General features: G+C 38.3%; 1 long non-coding RNA gene across 1 annotated transcript; it reads left to right on the forward strand.

Moving 5' to 3' along the window:
* The first annotated feature begins 7,924 nt into the window (after positions 1 to 7,924).
* Positions 7,925 to 18,667, forward strand: LOC113622735 (uncharacterized). The gene is made up of 3 exons (XR_003433629.1): positions 7,925 to 7,978; positions 15,407 to 15,452; positions 18,643 to 18,667. It is a non-coding gene; the product is annotated as an uncharacterized LOC113622735 (long non-coding RNA).
* Positions 18,668 to 20,693: the final 2,026 nt, after the last annotated feature.

The following is a 20,693-nucleotide window of genomic DNA, read 5'->3' on the forward strand; positions in this document are numbered from 1 at the left end:
GCTCTTATTTTGGAAGCTTACTAAACCAATGGTTTTGCTTTTTGAGTTTTTAAATTAAATTAAATTAAATAAACCTTGGAGGGAAAGAATCTGTAAAACTGTGATAGTATGTACTATATGTACTATACTTTAAAAATAGTATATACTATATGTACTATACTTTCCCAATTAGTCTTAGCCTTAAAATCAGCAGATAGATGGACAGATATGCAAAAAGCAAGTATAGTAAAATGTTAGTGGTAGAATCTAGGTAGTAAGTTTACAGATGCTCACTGTAAAATTCTTGTAACTTTGCTGTATGTTTGATTTCTTATGATAAAATATTGGAAAAGATATGTAAGAAGGTGCATACCTAATACTGAACTTGTGTTCTTGAGAAAATATCATCGTACAATGACATAAGATTGAGCAACCTTAATGGATATTTATGTTGGAGAATTCTCATCTTTGAAAAACCTGGAAAATAGAAAATATTCTAAGAAGCTTTAAAACTCTTCAGGTTATTTTCTTATAGACCAAGAGCCACTCTAAAGATAGGAAAGGCAGCATTAAGGAGGGTCTTCAAGGCTATAGTGAAAATTATAATGTGCATCACTGCCATTTTATTGTTCAACTAGTAAGTAACTGGAATATCTATTTTCCCAATTACACTTAGCCTTAAAATCAAAAAATTACTAAATATCTGGTCATATGCATATGACTTAAGACATGGTTTAAAATGCATCAACATATTTGTTGTGCTTACTTTCTTTTTTCACCCAGCAATATACCTTTAGGACAGAGTTTGATTACCATATGTTATGTTTGCTCAAGCCTGGCCCGAAACTAAAAAATTACACCCTGTGGCTATTTTGTTTTTCCATAACATCACAGTTGGTGGGGGGAGAACACAACTGTGAATGTCTTTAAAAAAGAAAAAAAATAGTTCTTGAAAAATGCCAAGTGTAATAAGCACCTCTGCAAATAATTCTCTGTAATGAATTTCCCCTTCAGAAGGTTGATTTCCTCCATCTATGAGAAAAATAAAAGATCTGCAAATTGTCCTTTTAATTGGTAAGGTGACTACTTTCTATTTAAAAGGTCTGTCCAGGCTTATGTCCTAAATGGAGAAACTCTCAAGCTTTTATTTCAAGTCTTTGGGGAGAAACTCCTCCCTCGTTTTCTGTTTTCTCCTTTCATTGTTTCTTTGGCTCCCACAGCAGTGGTGTTGGTAGATGTGCTGACACTGCAGATCTTTTAAAAAAAGAAGGGACATGGGACCAAAATATCAAAAACTGAAAGCTAATATTATAAGGGAGAGTGAAGAGGAAAGGGACATATTAAATACAATAAACAAAACATCCACTTCGCCATCCTACCACACTGGCCACAAGGGACAGAAGCAATAACTGTACCATGAAACTTACATTTAAAGAAAAAAAAAACTAGTATTTATCCCTCCAGAAACATATTAAAGGAAGGGTAAAGCCCTGACCCAGTCGCTTTTCTGCAAAGTAGACTTAAAATGAGTCTTTTCTATTGGCAATTGTATAGATCTCTCAAGCAATCATATTTTGTTTTCTTTCTTATTATTATTATAAAAGAAATTCATTCTTATTCCAAAAAGAACTGCCAAGTATAAAGAGAACACACAAATCATGCATAATTCCATCGCCCAGAGAAAAGGATTTTTAATATTTGGTATATATCCTTCTAGATTTTTCTTATGTAAATATATACCACAAAATTGTAAATTTTGAAAGAGAAACATGCAGTTTTTCTCCAAAAGCACTTTGTTCTTACTTTCTTGCTTCATGAATTATTCCCCTTCACCCTCTGGTATCTACATTTTCACTTTCATTACTGCTCCTTCTTGAACTATGAACATACTCAATACCTTTACACAAGGAAATGGGGAAAAACTATAACTTTCCTAGTATTTTCACTCTGTATTTTTTGTCTTTTCACTAGCATTCTTGCTCCTCTTTCTCTCTCGCTCTTTTTTCTTAAGCTGTGGCATAAGAACACTTAAGATGAGATCTACCACCTTAACAAATTTTCCCCTTTCCCTTTTTATTCAAGTTTTCTAAGGGAAAATAAGTCCTCTCTCATCCTTACCACCAATATATTCATTAATTTACTCTAATCTTGGTTCCACCTTCACTAATTCACTAAGTCATCCTGGATGACTTCCAAAATGTCAAATACAGTGAAAGTGTGCAGTTCTCCTTATTTAACCTTTCATCAGCATTTGACACCATTTATGACTTGTTTTCCTTGGACTGCATTCTGGCTCTCCTCCTAAACCTATGGCCACTCCTATTCTGCCTCCTTCACTGGGTTCTTTTCTTTGGCCCATTCTTTAAATATAATGATTCTCCATGACTCCAGCCTTAGTCCTCTTCTCTTCTGACTCTACATTTTCTTTTTTAATGAGTTTGACCACTCCTACAATTTTAATTATCCCCATCAATCCATATGTCTTGCCCTATCTCTCTTCTAAAAATATAGATCCATATAACCAAGCGGCCAACTGGATCTTTCCACTTGGATGAACTTTCCACAGACACCTAAAACTCAGCAAGTATCTTCTTAGCACAGTATGTGCTCCCCCCTCTCGCTGATATCCTATTCACCTGGTGGCAACACCGTGTAACAGCTGTAACGGTGTAAATAACAACAAAGACATTTCTGAAAATACATGATACAGACCTGACCACTGAAAGAAGTAATATTTGCATTTATTTTGACATCTATAGTCAATCATAAGGTGCATTTGGGACTAATTCATACAGTTAGTTCTAAAAAGGGCTGCTAGAGAATTTGATAATTAGGAGGACATTGGTGACCGTCAAGAATGCAACTATAGTAAATTGCAACCTGATTGTGATTGGTTTAGAAGTGAAGAGAAAGGAAGGAACTATGGCTAGTGAGCACAGACCACTCTTTCAAGCTTGATGGTAAAGAGATAAGAGAGATTAAATGAATGTCATTAGGGGAAAGCAGATGTGAGGAAGTCGTCTTTTAGAACAGGGAAAACTGAGCAGTTTTGCAGGCTGCAGGAAGGAAGGCGGTCGTGAAGAAGGGATTGAAGGTAGGAAAAATAAGAAGATAGGAACTGAATACTGACAACCACAAAGGGAGTAGGAAGGTCTTTGCTTCTTTTGTGTATATTATTATTCTTCATTAACATTTGCTTAAATAAATTCAGGTCTACTATTTATCACATTGCAGTATTAAATAAGTAATAGTCATAATATTTTTTGTAATTTTATATGCAAACCTTTATATTTATTTTGACATCTATAGTTAGGCAAAAATTGTCATTGAGGCTAATTTGTACAATTAATTAAATCATGTGTTCCTTTTCCTTTTCAAAACTTCCCTTATATATTCCATTCCTAGTGAGTATGATGAATCCTCTTAATTCAACCCATATACAACTAGTAGCTTTCAGTTAAAACTCTTACTTTTTCATAGACTCATAACTCTTATTCTAAAATGAACATTGGGTACTTCATTTGTCAGGTCTCTATCCCATCAAATTTTATTATTGTTTTGTTACTTACTTGCAAATTTTCCTTATATAATACATTCTATGTCTGTGGCCATATATGGTTTTCCTATACAGTTTCCAAGTTTTATGGTTTATTTAGTTCAAGTGAATAAACCCAGCTCTCTGTTTCACTTTTGTGGAGGTAGATAGGGTCAAGGAGAGCTGGTGGAACATTTACAGAGAGGAAAGATTACCAGTTAGGCTCGATGTTCCTAAGAAAACAACAGCTCTGATTCAGTGGTATTAAAAAATTTGGCAGTACTAAAAAATAACTAGATAGTTTTCCTACCAGTTACTCAGAAAGGGTTCATAATGTGTGAGGGAGAGGGGAGATACTGTGTTTGGAGTTTCAGAGACTGGACACTTATCCTGAGCTGAAAGCTTCTCACAGGGAGGGAGGCATTCTCAGCAAATGATGACTATTTCCTTCCTTTCCTCACTTCTCCCACCTCGAGGTCCTCACTGTTTTAGCTTCACTGCACTGATGCTCCCTCCTCAGCTGCACTGTTTTAGCTTCACTGCACTGACGCTCCCTCCTCAGCTGCACTGTTTTAGCTCCACTGCACTGATGCTCCCTCCTCAGCTGCACATAGGGGAGCAGTGCACAAAATCGGCTCTCCACAAGCAGCATGCTCAGGCTGAGGTGGACAGGGGCCTAACCTTACTGCCTCAGTTGAAATCCTCAGCCCCAGTGGCTGCCAGGGGAGGTGGGCGGAGCACAGGAAGTGATTACCCTCGGGCTTCTCCTCCCACAGAAGCCCTGCCTCCTCACGCTTGGACAGTGGGGAGGTTAGCTTTCTTTCTCCTTCTAGTTCAGTCCTTTGGCTAATGTGAGAGACCACGCAGAAACTATGGAGTTGCTTTTTGTGCTTGACAAAGTGCAGAGATAGAAGACAGGGATTCCCGGCTGGGAGGAGGGAGGAGAGCTGAAGACCCCGGCCTGGGCTGGCTGATCTAAGCAGTCAAAGTGGGAAGCTGAGTGCTTGAAAGAGGATTATACTCGCACTAGAAATAAGCAGTAAGTGAGCGAATAACCATTATGGCTTAGAAAAGACTTAATCCCCCTGGGTTATGGGGTGAGCTAGAAAATATTGCTTAACTCTAGAGTAAAACTGGAAGGCTTCTGACTCTGTGTACAGTTGTCTGCTGTTTGGAAAGTAGGGGCTTAAGAGCAAGCCCAGAGCCTCCCCCACTCTTGGAAAATGCCAACTTCTACTTAGCAATAGTTGGGGATATAATCTCATTCCCTAGCCTCTTCCTGGTAAAATTTAGTAATAAACCAGATAGGGAGTTGGGATTAAACTGGAAAAGTGGAATCTGGTATTGGCAGAAATGGCGATCTTGAATTACGTTCTGTGAATGCCGACATTGTTATATCTATTAGCAGTGATTTGCTAATCACAAGAAGGTCTGGGGCAGGACATTGAAAAGGGAGAATTGAAAGCTTTTATGACAGAGAAGCTGAGTAGTCCATATGCGTGAGATGAAATATAAAAATGTGTATAATAATAGATGGAGGGGTTTTTTGAGCATTAAACTAGAAAAGCAGTCAGGGAACATATACTTGGATATAAGCTAGAAAAGAAGAAATTTTAGTTTCAGTAATTTTTTGTGCAAACCCCAAATTTCACAATGTTTACAAAGTCAAGACAGTGATTCGGGGATACTTCGATTATTGTGGTACACTATAAATACTGCTGCTGGGCAAGATCTGTGGTTCTCTGGTCAGCAAGTTCTGGCAATGAAGCCACTGCCGCTGGTGCAAAGAATTCTGGGATGTCTGACAGTGATATGGATGGAAAGACCCACATTCCATCTCTACTTAATGTCCTTTTGTCCAGAAGTCGGGTCATGCACATGAGCTACTTGGTAAGTATACAGATCAATATTCAGAAAGGCATTTCTTAATGTTTTGCATTAGAGGGTCTCTGGACAATATCTTATGGCAACCAGTGTACTAAAGCAAAGTGGTAGGAAGGAAGTCCATCTTGATCAAAACCAACCTTGTTCTTTTTGTTTTCCATCAGTCCTGAAATGGAACCTCAAATGAGGACAAGAATAATAATAGAGAGAAATACTGTGGCCATCTGTTCTGTTCTAAGTGGTTAAACTCATTAATATATGAATGAGAATTCAGATTTTATTTATGCATCCTAGTACTTGAAGATTCAGAAAAATATCTTTATTACAGAAAAACAACCCACAAAAATAGGAGGTATGTTTATTGGAGAGGAAATATGGAAATCTGCTTTTGAAATGTTATAGGAGAAAAAACAGACAAGAATCGTTTCCCACAGTATAAAGAAGATTTATGTCATGTTCGCTGAAGGTTGTAATTCTTCCCCCAATGAGATGAGGATCCTAATATGACACAGTAGATACAAACATAAGAAATATTTTTAATTCCCTTAATTCTAGTTGATATAATTAATACCAAGAGCAAGAATTGCTTTTTTAAAAAATAATAACCTTGGATTACAGCTAATTATGTAGTGAATTTTCTTTTCTTTTTCTTACTGGTCCTCTATGAAGGTACTATGTTTCTGAAATTATGAAGAAGCAACTGTCATTCCAAATGATATTTCGTTTAACCATTGCACTGGGAGAAAGAAAAAGAAAAGACTCAGACGTATTATCTTTCTCCTGTAACACAACAGTAAAATGGTTGTAATGATCTATGTCCTTTTCTAACTTATGAAGTTATGAACTTTTGCTATGGGGAAGATAGATGGGGGAAAATGCCAATAAAATACATTTTTTAAAATGGTCCGTACCCTACCAACTTTTCAAACTACCTAATTTTGAAAATTATTTTACTTATCTTTTTAAAATTATTTCTGAGTTGTTTTGCCAATGTTAGTTTTCATCAGATTTATAAGCAAATACAGAAAATCTGAAGATTCGTTACCTGAGTGGTGTTATTCTTGCTTAGTCTTAAAAATATATAAAGGATTAAAATAAAACATTTAATAGTTGAAATCTTAAGCATAATATAATCACTAAATGCAGTTTCAATCTTTAAGAAAAATGTGCTGGGACTCTTTAAGGAGTTGCTTATTTATCTCAAATTATTAAAGAATCTTTTCTAAAAATATACAATTGAAGAAAGAAAGGAAGCATAACAATATTCAGAGAAGGATTAAAAGTATAATTTGGATGGGAGAGGCTAAGCAGAAGCCAGCAGTTTAATAAAGATATTTTCTGTTGTCCATGAGAGATTGGCATAAAGAATGATGTATTATGACAGTGAACAATGCTAAGAAAAGACTTTTATCTTTAAAAAGTATTAAGTGGGAATTAACATTATTAATGGAAAGAAACTAAATGATCATTTAAAATTATTCTTTCGCAAGAAAAGTAAAGAAAAAGGATATGGAAAACTAAGCAGTGATGAAGACCTGAAAATAATTGTTGATCAAAAGCAGGTAAGTGAATGCTTACATACATTTTCTAATGTTGCATTGTAGATTTTTGACAACTGAAGCCCTTTGAGCTTTCAGCCCTGCCCTGGAAGCTATATTAGCTTAGCTCATCTAACTGAGGCCTGCATAATAAGATAGATTTTGAAAGCAGCTAAGCCTCCTGTCTAACGCCTCTGATGCACTGACTTCTGCATGATGTCAACATGTATGTCCTGTATGTAAGAATGATGAAAAATAAAGCAGAGCAAGATAAGAGAATTTTTGGAAATTAAAAGCCCCACTTAAAAAATGAAATCAGTACAATGATAATTTGTTGGAAAAAAATATTTAAATAAGAACCAGAAAGTAAATTATTTTGAAAATGAGAAATGCTACTATTAGTGTAAGACAATAAATATAAGTTAAGAGGACAGGGATATAAGACTTTAAAAAACTGAGAAGTTTAAACATAGTGCCCAATTTACTTCCTCAGATTGTCTGCAGTAAATTTAGACACTTTTTTTTAAAAACAAACAAAAAAAAGAAGATATTTAATATTCTTTAATACTGCTTGTGATTTGAGAAACATCTAGCTTATATTTCATATGGGCCCATAAGGTGAAATGAAAACTGCTTAATATACCATAAACAATGACAGGTAATGGAAGGTATCCAACTCGTGTCACTGAATTGGCATTAGCCCTTAACGTCTTTGTTAATTATCAGGGAGACAAGATAACTGCACATCTATTTCATGTGTAAGTGGCTCTGATTCTGTTGTAAGCTCAGGTGGAGACAGAGAAATAATTCAAAGGAATCTGAGCAGATGAAGAAGTTAGAAAGAAGGCAGTCAGCAAGTTACAGAAAGCCGAGTTGAATTTAGACAGTTTCCTAATCAATCATGCAGTCTGTTTTGCATCGTGGTAATTGCATTAAAGGAGCCATTGTGTCTATTTCTGAAGAAAGGAAAAATGACCATCAGAAGATAGCAACCAGAAACAATTAACTTACCAACTGGCTTATTAGGCCTGGAATAATTAAAGTAACTGAAGTGGTCTTCTGGGGAAAACTGAACAAAGCATCTCCCCAGGAGGTGCAGAGTATGTCCATACTACAGGGTTCACTCAAACTACCTTCAAGTTTTTCTTGCCTTATCTTCACTCTCCTCCTGCTCCTGAGTAAACCAGGGTGGAAGAGTGTTGGATATGGCCCTGTGTTTCTACTCAGCGCCAAATTGTCAGTTCGGTTAATAAGATAAGTGGGACTGGAGCCTGAGTGCTCTGCTGGGCTATTAGCTATCATTTTAACTATGCCAGATTAATTACTTGGGGTGTGTGATCTCCATCTCCCATAGATCCTGTGCTGTAGACTAGCATTCTGATGAAAGGACTGGACCTCCCTGGCAAATGAACTAGTAAAATACAATTGAGTATATTATGAGAACATATATACCTATAAATTTCTCTATTAAAATTAAAAGTTTTACTTTTTATTTCTTCTTTAATCATGTAGAAGTTAAATTCCTACTGTTTTTGTACTTCTTTACTATCATTCTATCCCCAAAGCTGCTTTTGTTTTCTTTCTTTCTTTTCTTTAGTTTTTCCTAAAGCTTCTTTCTGTTTTAAGTGAATTTGGGGATTCAGAAAAGGGAGTCATTGTTCTTTTATTCTCGTGGCACTTTTCACAAAATTTATATTGTTGTTCCTAAACACATTTTATTAACTGTTTAGCAATCTTTTGAAAAAGAGAATGCACTTTCCTGCTTCTTCAGAAAATAACACTTTTCTTGCCTGGATCAAATGAGGGAGGATTCAGTTTCTCAGTCACTGTTGTCTCTGTAGTTATCATGTTTCCTCCGGTGCCGTTGGACCAGTTGGCACCAGTTGGCAGTGACCCAGCTTTGCTGAGTCATTCATGTCAAAACATGTCTCAAAAGATGAGTAATTATGAATATGAGTTGGCTTTGGTGTTTGCTGTTGGCAGTAAGAGTAGTCCTTCCTTTTGGGGAAGGTTTATTTGGTGTTGATGTAATGAACAAATCCTAGGTAGAAACAATGACAGCGTTGACATCTCAAAGAAAAATATTTGGGAAAACACTCTAATTAGTCTTTATAACACTACAAAAAAATTCTTCCTAAGTTTAAGAGATCAACTTTAAAAGTGTATGTGTGTTTATGTGTGGATGTGGTAAAACACTTTTTTCTAATAGTGCTTCATCTCACAGTTGTTATATATATTTTGGCAGGGGGGAAGGAATCTTTATGTTCAATTTAGTCTTCCTGTGTCTTTTCAGAAACATGGTAGAAATTTGTTAGTCAATCTTCATATAATTGCAAAAAGCTTTAAATAAAATAGTTGGAGTGCTGTGAAGGGCAGAAGTCTACTAAGCTCATTTAATCTGTCATTCAGAAGCTGTTGCTCTACAAATGCTGTGCAAGCTATATGCCGTTTTATCAGTCCTGTGATTTGCCAGTCTTGTACTTCCACAGAAAGCCCACAATTTTGCTTATGTAAGCAAATTAATAGCAGAAGCAGCCCAGAGTATGAGGATTTTGTTCACTCTGGCTGCCCACATTCAAGGGGGTAAAAGGTGATTTCTGTGTTATTTCTACATAAGAAAAAGTAATTTTGGAAATGTGTAAGGTTTTCTTCTAAAAGGCAATATTGTGCTTCTCTTTTTGTGAAATTTGAGTGGCAAGATTTATTTGAGATACACATGAAAACATTCCAGAGAATTCTTAGATTAGTGTTGATGTCCTAAAGTAATAGGAGCTGCCATATAATATGTAATCACACACCCACACACTTCTATAGCCATTTAAATATAAATGTATCACATTGGCATTGAAGTCCATATTCTCCAAAAATCCCTAGAGTTTTCAAATTTCAAGCATAGGAAAGTAATCAAAGGAAGCATTAGATAAAAATCTTTATACCTCTAAAACCCAGACATTTGATATAAATATATACAGATATTTCATTATGTGTATAATTATATAACATATATAATAGACATATATACAGTTATTATATACATATAATTATAATAAAATATATAAAATTAGTTCTATATTTGGCTTTCTAGAATAAATACATATTTAAAAGAAATTTTAAATATGGATTTTGGATTATTCTTATTATTTATTAAAATATTCTTTCCTGACTGGAAGGGGGTGCGTCTTGTTTAGGAATAGATTTCATGTACAAATGAATTTTCTTTGAAGTTGCTGAGATATCAGGGGTGGGAGTGGGGGAGTAGATGGTCAAGTACCTTGAGTAAGTGATTAAAAACATTAGCCACTTTGAATAAATTATAAATTAATTCTATTTTAAATTACTATTTTTAATTAGAATAGAGTCAGTTTAACTCAAGGTTTGTGATATGTTCACCAAGATAGCTTTTTTTCTAAAATATTTTCAAATTCCAAGCAGACTTAAAGGAGGTAACCAAGGCTGACACAAAATTATAGAATATTATCACTATAAAGGGGATACACTTGTAGGTTCAAGCATTTTTCAAAATAGTTTTCACAGTATGTCATAGATTTAGTTGACTGTAGGACTCAGAGTTGCAGCTGCATATCTTTCAGTGCAATAAGGTGGGGAAATGTCAAATGTCAACCCATGACAAAGGGAACAAGTGTATATGGACCAGAACCATGGTTCTCAAGTTTTAGCAGCCTCAGAATCCTCTAGAGGGCTTCTCAGAACACAGATTGATGGGCCCCACCCACCCCCCAGAGTTTCTGATTCTGCAGGTCGAGAGGTAGGGCCCAAGAATTTGGATTTCTAAGTCCTCAGTTCCCACTGCTGGTCCCAGACCATACTTTGAGAATGGCTGGGTCAAAGGAAATAACTCTTGCAGTTCTAAAGAGAAAAAGCATACGTATGACCTGTGATAAATTTGACATTCTTCAACTGGGCATTACCTCGAAACCTAAAAACTAGAATTCATAGACATCCAGTATAATGATGCTGAAAACAAGAAAATCACGGACATTTACAACTAAAGGTGCCTTAAAGACCCAGGTTTGCATCTGACTGAATTCCACTTAGTAGCCTTGTGTTCTTGTGGTAGTCTTGTGAGTTGAGGTGTTTCCTTATTTGTAAAATACTACTCTTCTCTTCCCAGCTCTTAGAGTTTCTCTAAGAAGATGAATTTATAACCATTATGTCATTTTAAGTAGCTAGTCATCACCACTTATTAGTCTGCTTGGCCTGCCATACAAAATATCATAGACTGGGTGGCTTAAACAACACAGATTTCTTTCTCACAGCTCTGGCGGCTAGAAAGTCCAAGATAAACAGGCTGGCATGGTTGGTTTCTGACGAAGGCTCTCTTCCTGACCTGTAGATAACCAACTTCTCACTTTATCCTCACATCCTCATATGGCAGAGAGAGAAAGAGAGAGAGAGAGAGCGAGCTCTGGTGTGTCTTCCTCTTTTTAGGGCCCCATTCTTGAGGCATCATTTAACCATTATCACCTCCTTGCAGGCCTGTCTCCAAATACAGACACATTAAGGGTTAGGGCTTCAACATATGAATTTGGAGGGGACACAAACATTCAGTCCATAACACTACCACACAACCCCAATTCAGCAGACAGGAACATTGAGATCTAGAAAGGTGAATTGAGTTTCCCCCGAGTCCCTGCTTAGGTACACAGAGAGGACTGGAAGCCAGCCTTCCCTCCCAATGTGCAAGCCAGTACACCATCTATCATCCTATATAGCTCTCTGCGGTCGCCCATTACTGGTCATCCCATAGGTGGGCATTAAGAAGCTGTTTTGCTTCAGTACTCTAATTATATAAAATAACCGTCTACTAGGAAGTATCATAATTGGCCAGTATTTATTTATTGAACCCTCACAGGGATAATCTTTTCCACAAACACTCCTTAACAGTTTACTTCCCTCTTGGCCCCTATAGCTTATTAGGAGAGAAAAGTCCTTCAAAACAAATGTGCACAAAATTAGAGCTGAAGGGTGGTTGTTGCCATCCACTCACCCTTCCCGTCCCTACACAGCCTCCTCCAAGAGGGCCTTGACCAGACGTGAGAAGTACCATGGGGAGAGACAGCACATACCTTTCTTAGCCCAAAACCCTTGTGAGAGTCTCCTTTTAAATTTGTAGGAGAAGCCCGAGCAGAAAGCAATGGAAACTAGAATTTCTGTGATTTTTCTCTAAAGAAAAAGAAGAGACAAAGTATCGCCACCCCCTTGTGTTTCCAGTAGCACATAAGCATTTGAGTAGGATTGTAATTTTATCCTAGTGGTCATTGTGGGAATGCATCCTAAAGAGGAAAATATAGGCCAACGTAAAAGAAAAATGGAAGAATGAGAAAAACAGATTAACAGGAAAAGATACTGAGCTTCCTTCTGCTGCCAGTTAGTGTGGTCATACCACCATCTAAGCAGCTGACCTGATTCTCGGACTCATAAATAGTAAAAGGAATGGGGGTGATATGTATCACTGCCTTGTTGTACTCAGCACCATCTGGCCAGTGCTTTTTTTTGCCATATCAATATGGTGACTTAATTTAAATATAAGTCATATCCCATTTACCTCTGAGAAAGCTTATAAAGCATGAGACCCTGTCTCTTGGCATCATGTATAACACTCTCCCTGGGTACCTTCTTGGAACCCCATGTTGGTCACCAAGAACAGAAACCCCCTTTAGACTTGCAGAAAAGAAACAAGCTGGGCAGCCTGGAGATTCTGAAGCAGGATACTGTGAGACTCTGGAAGGACCAAACACATTATGCCGTTGTGGTTGCCCCCATTATGCTCACAGCAGACATAGGCTCATTAGCATTTTCCTCGGAAAGAGTGATAGATGAGAAATGGTTCAATGAAAATAAGCCATATTTAGGTGTGATGAGAGAGGCCAATGCTTTTCAAATTTGCTATCTATCTGAAATCAGCATTGGAGTAAACAGAGATTCACTACTGTAGTCCAATCAGTGCCATCTTGTCAGCAAAGCTATTTATCATCAATAAATGTACAAGGCAAGGGGAAAGTTTTGCACAAGGTTAAATAGAAAAATTACTGGGATAAAGGCATTTTTACCCATCTTTTATTCCTAAATATTACCTATTTGTGTCAAGTAATATAAAAATAGTTCTGAGTTACTGGTAATTGAGAAGGGGGTGAGGGGTGGAAATCACAGTAATGCAAAATATCTTACTTTATTTTTCCTTGTAAACTCACAATGCTGAGAGGTTTTTTTGGTTTTTTGAATTGATGCATTTCAATTTAGTACACTGATACCCCTAGGCATCACCTCTGACTCCAGGAAAAACAGAAAGGGCAGACCTAATATCTTAATTTCAGAGTCTTCTGACACATTACTGAGATCTGAAGATAGAAGGCAAAAAAATGTAGAGAGTCGCTCTTTATAGAGTGACACAGGGGCAGGCAGGAGACACCTGAAATGAATGAAGTAGGAGGCCATCGTCCTAGTTTCTAGTCTTGGCTATGCCGCTTACTAAGCGGAAGACCTTGGAGTGAGCAATTTAAGTTCTCTGAGTTTCTGTTTCTTCATCTGTGAAGTGGAATAATACCATCTGGCTCAGATGTCTGTTGTGAGGTTCAAATGGGGATGCGCCTCTGAAGAGCCTTGTGTCCAGCTCAGCCTCCTTTGGTCAGAACCAAGTCTAGAATCCGGGACCACTGCTATTTTGTCTCATGCTCTTTCCGTCAGCAGCTCACACTTCCTGAACGTTGAGTTGGTTGTTGCGTCGCATTTTCACTTTGCTTATTCCCACTGTTTTCCTAGTAAGCAGTTTGCATGCCTTCTGTAAGATACTGTCAGTTACTCTAGTCTGGTGCCCTTTCGGGGCTCCTGGCTCCTCTGCCACTGCTCGTGTTGGCCATCGCGAATATAGCAAAGTTGTTACACAGTGGTTAAGAGGGAGGCTTTCACAGTCAGGAATCTGAATGAAAACTGGCTACAGCCATGTAGTAGCTATATTACCTTGGGAAAATTAAGCAGCCTCTCTGAGCCTCAGGCTGCTCTGCTATAAAATGAGGAAAATTCTATCTACTTCATAAAGTAGTTGTTAGGATAAATAAGTTGCTGTAAACAAAGGCTTAGCAAAGTTCATGGCATGAAATAAGTGCTTTATACATGTCAGGTACTGGGGTGGGTGAGTGGTGGGAGTTGATGGTAAAAGCCTTAGATTTAGTAGGTATAGAATCCCCTTGGATTTCTTCAGGACTGAGTTATAATTCTAAACAATAAAGTCTATTCTGAGGTCATAGATACAAATGTCTCCTTGGATATCCACAACCAAGTACAGAAATGAGGGGAACAGACTGTGTGTAAGAAAAATAGGGAGTGAGGAGGACAGTGGCTATTGTCACAAGCTGGCCCCTCTAGAAGCAGCAGCACCTACCAGCCCCAGCTGATTGCCATCTTGTTGAAAAATGGGCTCAGGATCACCACATATACTAATTTTTCAAGAGAAGCAATTAATCTGCTGCTTTTTAAATGTTTACAACCAGTTTTTAAATTTTATAGCAATGTGTAGTCAAACAAAATAGTGTGGTTCTGTATACAGCCCTGAGGTTCCAGTTTGTGACCTGTTACGCTCATGAGACTCTAAGATCAAAGGAGAGTAGGATGCCGACATGGGCCCAAGTGGGCCTCTACTCTCCCCGTTTCTCTCCTGCTTTACATCCTCTCCCTTGAAAACTAACCTAACCTGGTTGTCGATCTGATTAAAACAATAGACATTAAGATATAATTGTCAGGGCTTCCCTGGTGGCACAGTCGTTAAGAATCCACCTGCCAATGCAGGAGACATGGGTTCGAGCCCTGGTCCGGGAATATCCCACATGCTGCGGAGCAACTAAGCCCATGAGCCACAACTACTGAAGCCCACGCACCTAGAGCCCATGCTCCGAAACAAGAGAAGCCACCGCAATGAGAAGCCCACGCACCGCAACAGAGTAGCCCCCGCTCACCACAACTAGAGAAAGCCCGCGTGCAGCAACGAAGACCCAACACAGCCAAAAATAAATAACTTAAATAAATAAATAAATAAATAGATATAATTGTCAGATGGTCTTCATTCCCCCGGAGGTTCAAGTACCTCAAAAGGGAACTTGTTACCTAAAATGTAAAAAATCCCCATTTGATAAAATGAGTAGGTCAGATATTTGTAAGTGGAGAAAGTATTGCTGATAGTTCCTATTCAGGACTTTTACTACCTCCTAGTCTTACCAACTTAGCAACTCAGAGAGTAAACAAGGTACCCGCCTTGCAGAGTAGCAAGTACCCAGCTTTCCTCCACCAGCCCTCTTCCCCAATTTTGCAAACAGTAATGCAATCCACAGGGCTCAGTGAAAAACTGTAACCACTGAAAAAGAGAGACCATGAGTTACCACTTCAAGTTCAACAAATATCTTAAATGCCATTATATGTCTTTATTTCAAGATATTAATGTACAGCCTATGTTCATTAGATGCAGCATAAAAAACTGGACTTTCAGACTGGAAAAATATATAGATGTAAGTAATTTTCAAATAGCCCATTTTTTTTAATCTACTGGGGAAAAGTGCTGGCAGCATGTTTAGTCACTGAGAAAAATAAATGCAAAATTGAAATGACGTGAGCTGACATGCTGAATGTAAAAATGATGTGATATATGAAAATAACAGGCCGGGACAGTAATGCTTAAACTCAGCCATTTGGAACACAACTTGAAAATAAGCCATTCACCCTTTCGCTGTGGAAGGTTTGTTGTGCTTTTACTGGTTTTGTGTTTGGGGAATTTGTTTTGTTTTGTTGGTGCTGGTGTTGTTTTAAGTAGATTCATCTGGTCAGTCTGAGAACTGTAGACATTAGAGCTGGAAGGAATTTCAGAAGATAATCTAATCCAGTGGTTTTAAAACTGTGCTCCGTGGACCCCGTTCCCAGCCACTTTGAACAGAGGAGGGGGTTCATGCGCGTGGCGTCACCCCTTAGAGAGTAAGTTGGCCCCAGGTGCGCAGACAAGCTTTGGGTGATGAAAGGGCACTGCTGCTAAGAAGTTTGATTATATTGGTTCTACTTCAACCAGAATAAGTTGAGTCTTAGATAGGGAAGTAGCTTGACTGTGTCACTAGGTTATCTTATGTCACAGGGACTATTAGAATTCGGGTCTGCAGGCTCTCGTCCTGGCTTCATTCATCTATCCCTATAACTGCCTTCCTAAATTCAACTTCTCCTTAGCCTTTCTTCCAGACTCCCTCATGCTGGTAAGCTAGGCATACCAGTCAATCCAGAGAAATCACTTGAGAGGAGTGTGTCTTTCAAGTGCACAGCTAACTCTATTAAATTTGTCTGATAAGCTTTTATGAAAGGATGTTTATATGAGATGCTTCCTACTTCATAACGAGGTTCTCACAAACTTTGTGACAACTTCCCAGTTTTAAAAGTGGAATTTGAATCTCCTAAGATGCCCCTAATGAGCTTAGCAGAGTGTTTCCTCCACATTGAAGCAGAGGGTTTTTCCACAGCGCATCTCCCAGGTCTTCTGCACCTGGATCAACTTATCATCTCCCTTTCAATTGGCCTTGGGGATTGTGAGCCCGGCCCACAGTTCAGCATCTAGCTGCCTAGTCGGTCCATTCTGAACGGGTTGCCAGCGCTTTGTCTAATGAACCTTGCCTGTGACTCACTGGTTACTGATTCCATCAGTGTCTGTTGTCATAAGGGCTTCGAAAAACAGTTGTGGGTGGAAATATTTATACTGAAAAGATTTATGTTACAAATTCAAAATCTGATAAATAAAAATGACTAAGGAACAGAAAGACTGTACAATTTTTTTTGTTGTTGGTTTTTTTTTTTTTGATACTTAAACAGCAGAGAGAGTTTAGAGAGTAGACTTCCCTTCCTCTCTTCTGACTTTGGACCTAGATGCCTGTGCTCTGCCATTGCCCTGACCTTGTCACTTCTGTGGTTGTGCTTTTATTTCTCTCCCATCCAGACTTTGCAGTACATGTCTTTTCCTTTCTGCTCAGCCCCACTCTCTGATCCCCGCCTTTGGAATGTGTCTCTTATTCTGGCACTGCATCTATAAGGTTTGACAGAAACACAGTTCTTGCAAACCTGCTTTTTTTTTTTTTAATGCTCCATTGCTTCCTTCTCTTTCTTCAAAACAACTCTATAATTCTGTCATTTCCATTTTTAGTCATTAATTTTTCACATGGTCTACCCCCAGACAGGGTGAGTACCACTTCCTATCTTGTGATCTACGAAAAACACATGCACACACAAATCTTCATTCAATACAATTATTTATTCCTCATCATAGTATTTTTTGGCCAAATGATCTCATTCTTGAAATATATGAATAAGTGACTTATTAAAGAAGTGGTGAGAGAATGTACCATCTCGGCTTTGTGCTAGAGGTTCTGAATAGAAAGAAATGTTCATTCATCACTCTTTTCTAACTAAATTATCTCATTTGTATAATTAATGAATAATTAATGAATTCTTGTAGAAAAACACTAAGCATGGAAGTAGTTTTCTTCCAGTCAAAGGTTGTCCAGTTATCACTTCCTTACACTCTCAGCTTTTATCTTTAAACTTTAAATGTGTCCCCAAAATTGACCCATTAATTTCTGTGAACTATGGGAATAGCTTCTGACAAAGAAATGAGTGATGGTGCATCAGCTGATGGATTTTTTAAATCAAGTTGTTTAGTACAGAATAAAACAAATTGAAGCTCACAAACATGCTTAGTTATTCTTAAACTTTTAAGCTAAAGATATAAAACCTTAGGAACTCTGCATTTTAAAAAAAATGGAAGAAATTTGTCTTTCACTAAATGAATGAGCAATCTTACCCTTTCATCCAGACTCCAAGGAACTTGATTTAAAATCCTTCCATTGTGGTTTTATGAACCACAGTAGTCGTACAAGACATGCATGGACCCCAACACTGCTTGGGTTACAGGTGACAGACACTCAAGACACAGAGAGAAGTGATGCTTCTCGCTGCCTCCCACATATTACACAGACTCCTCAGTTGGGCTTGGGTTACAGGTGACAGACCCTCAAGACACAGAGAGAAGTGATGCTTCTCGCTGCCTCCCACATATTACACAGACTCCTCAGTTGGGCTTGCAGGCCAGGGATGGTCCAGTCCCTGACTACCCTGTTATCCTTCTCCATGCCCCATTCATACTGAACAACTTGAAGCACCCCAAGTGTGTAACATTCTTCCTCCCTTTTTGCCTTTGTCCTGTGCATGTATATACATATATGATACACATCACAAAATCTTCTGATATATCCCCTAAGACTGGAAGGATATAGATGGAGGGAAGGAGCCCTTCTCATGGTTCTGCAAGAGACTTTCGCCTTTGAGAATCCAAATGCTAGGAGAGGAGAAAGAGAATGAACAAACCCCTCTTGGCTCTGCAGACAGACTTCCTAAACCCCATAGATGTGGGGCCAGGGGGAGTGAGAAGTGTAAAAAAGAAAACAAAAGGATCCTAAAAAGGATAAGGAGCAAATGGGAAAACAGAAAATCTGAGAACCTATTGTTCATAGAAGTTTGGGATGTAAACAGTTTTGCTATGTGTCTTCTGGGGTTTGGTTGTGGGGGAAATATTTAGTTACATTTAGCACGTTTACACATTTTGTTGTTCTAAAAAAAAACTGGTACTTGATTCTGCCCTGTTCCCAAGACACTTCCTCTCATGTGATACAGGAGGGGGAGCAGTGGAGAACCCAGCAGAACCAGGTCAGGGATGCTGGCAACAGTTAGCTGTCAGTATTCAGGAGGGACAACCAAGCAGGGAATCATATGTTTAAAAACTGGTTCTAAGATAGACTACGTGAGCAAAATTAAATTGTCTTCCTCTTAATTATGAGGTAACTTAACTTCCAAAGATACATGGGATGCTGCTTTTGAAAAAAAAATAGCATTATTTTGATGGAAATGATCTAACTTCCTACTTCATTCATTTACTTTACAAAAACTTCTTAACAGCCTATTTCTCACAAGGTATTTGCCAGGTGCTGGGACACAGAAATGACATAAACATAGGCATGGCCTTTAAGAAGCCAACAGTACAGCTTGGGGCTTCGTTCAATAGGCAGTTATGGTGCAGGTGCTGCAGCAGATTTGGGACTGAGGACTTCAGGAAGTACTTAGGACCCTCAGGCCTCTAAGATGTGTATCATTTCCCTAGTCATGGTCCTGAAAGAATTAGAGTCTTCCTAGTGTTCAGTGTATTCCCAAGACAAGACATGGTTTTGGGGAACAATGACCAAGTATGTTTTTTAGAGCCTAGATGTTCAAAGAGAGGTCCATGGACCAGCAGCATCAGCATCACCTGCATTTTGTTAGAAATTCATACTCTGAATCCCAGACTGAATCAGAGTCTGTAAGTTTGGGGCCCAGGAATTAGTTTCAACGAGCTTCCAGGGAATTCCAATCCTCACTGTGGCTTGAGGAGCACTGTTTTAGATTTTTCAAATTTGGGGTGTCAAGAAAAGATCAGTTATTATTTTGGTAAAGATGTTAAACTTTTATTTCCAAGGACTACAAAAGAAAAGGAGTTAAGACAAATTAAGCATCTTAAGTCCTTAATTTCACTGTTCCTAACCTTGCAAATATTCCCTCCCAGTTTCATTCATTAAAGTGAACCTACACAGTAATCAATCCTGTGACCCAGGTTGTTTCCTAAAGAAAGTACAGATGATGGAGACTAAGAGGTAAAACTTATTAAGGTTATCTTTGTCTTAAGCCCTTCTAATCTTAAACCACTTTTATTAAAAGGTTAATAACAACACACAATTATATAGCATTTACTATATGCTACATCCTGTTCTAAACACTTTATATATGTTAACTCATTTAATCCTCCCAATAAATCTATGATGTAGGTACCATCATCCCCATTTCACAATGCACACTAAGGCATAGGGAATTTTATGCCAGGCTGCTGCATTGCACAGCCCCAAGGAGATGTGCTGTGCCCGCAGTCTGTGTGGCTATGCACGACTGCTCTGGGTCGAAAGAGTTCACAGCTAGGAAGTTATCCTTTCCTCATGCTTCCCTGACTTATCAAGGAGATCTGTTATTATCTTGACTGTGCTAGGACTGTAATAGGGTAAAATCTGAGAAAGGCTTTCTGTTTGTAAGGGAAAGATATATAGGATAGGGAAAAGCATAAATCAATTAAGATGGGCAAATTGGAAAAGAAGTATTCTCCCTTCAAAAGACAATATTCGTGTGTGTGTGTGTGTGTGTGTGTGTGTAAAAGAAAGAGAGAAAGAGTGAGAGAGGAATAGAGAATGTGTGGATACATAGTCATAAACACACATGCCCAGAAGCAAATCTATGAAAAAGGGCCATTGCCCAGTCCTTGGATAAATGCCCACCTCTGAGGCCATTGGGACCCTGCACTGTACTGAATGGTAGGACCAGGTAACCAGGCAGCCTTGCAAGGGAACCAGTAAAAGGCAGGTACTGCATTAGGGTTGCTACTCGGGTTCGAGTCCTCCCATCTGAGGTGCTTCTCATGATAAGTTAAATCCTTACCTTGCACCTAGAATTTTCTCTGTGCTCACTACATTTGAAAAATTCCATGCCTGGAACAAAAAAGAAAGCGCATCGCTTCAGCATTTGTTGAGTAGCTTTCCGTTACTGGAGTAGATTGCTGTGCTCTGGAAATGTCTTTCCGCCAGCTGCCCCACAGGGACTGACCTTTCTACTCAGGCTAAAGTCCCTGCTGAACTATTCAGTACAGCTAG

Source organism: Aethalodelphis obliquidens, unplaced genomic scaffold, assembly GCF_003676395.1.
Source record: "Aethalodelphis obliquidens isolate GAN/ISIS:26980383/991018 unplaced genomic scaffold, ASM367639v1 scaffold1, whole genome shotgun sequence".
Classification (NCBI taxonomy): domain Eukaryota; kingdom Metazoa; phylum Chordata; class Mammalia; order Artiodactyla; family Delphinidae; genus Aethalodelphis; species Aethalodelphis obliquidens.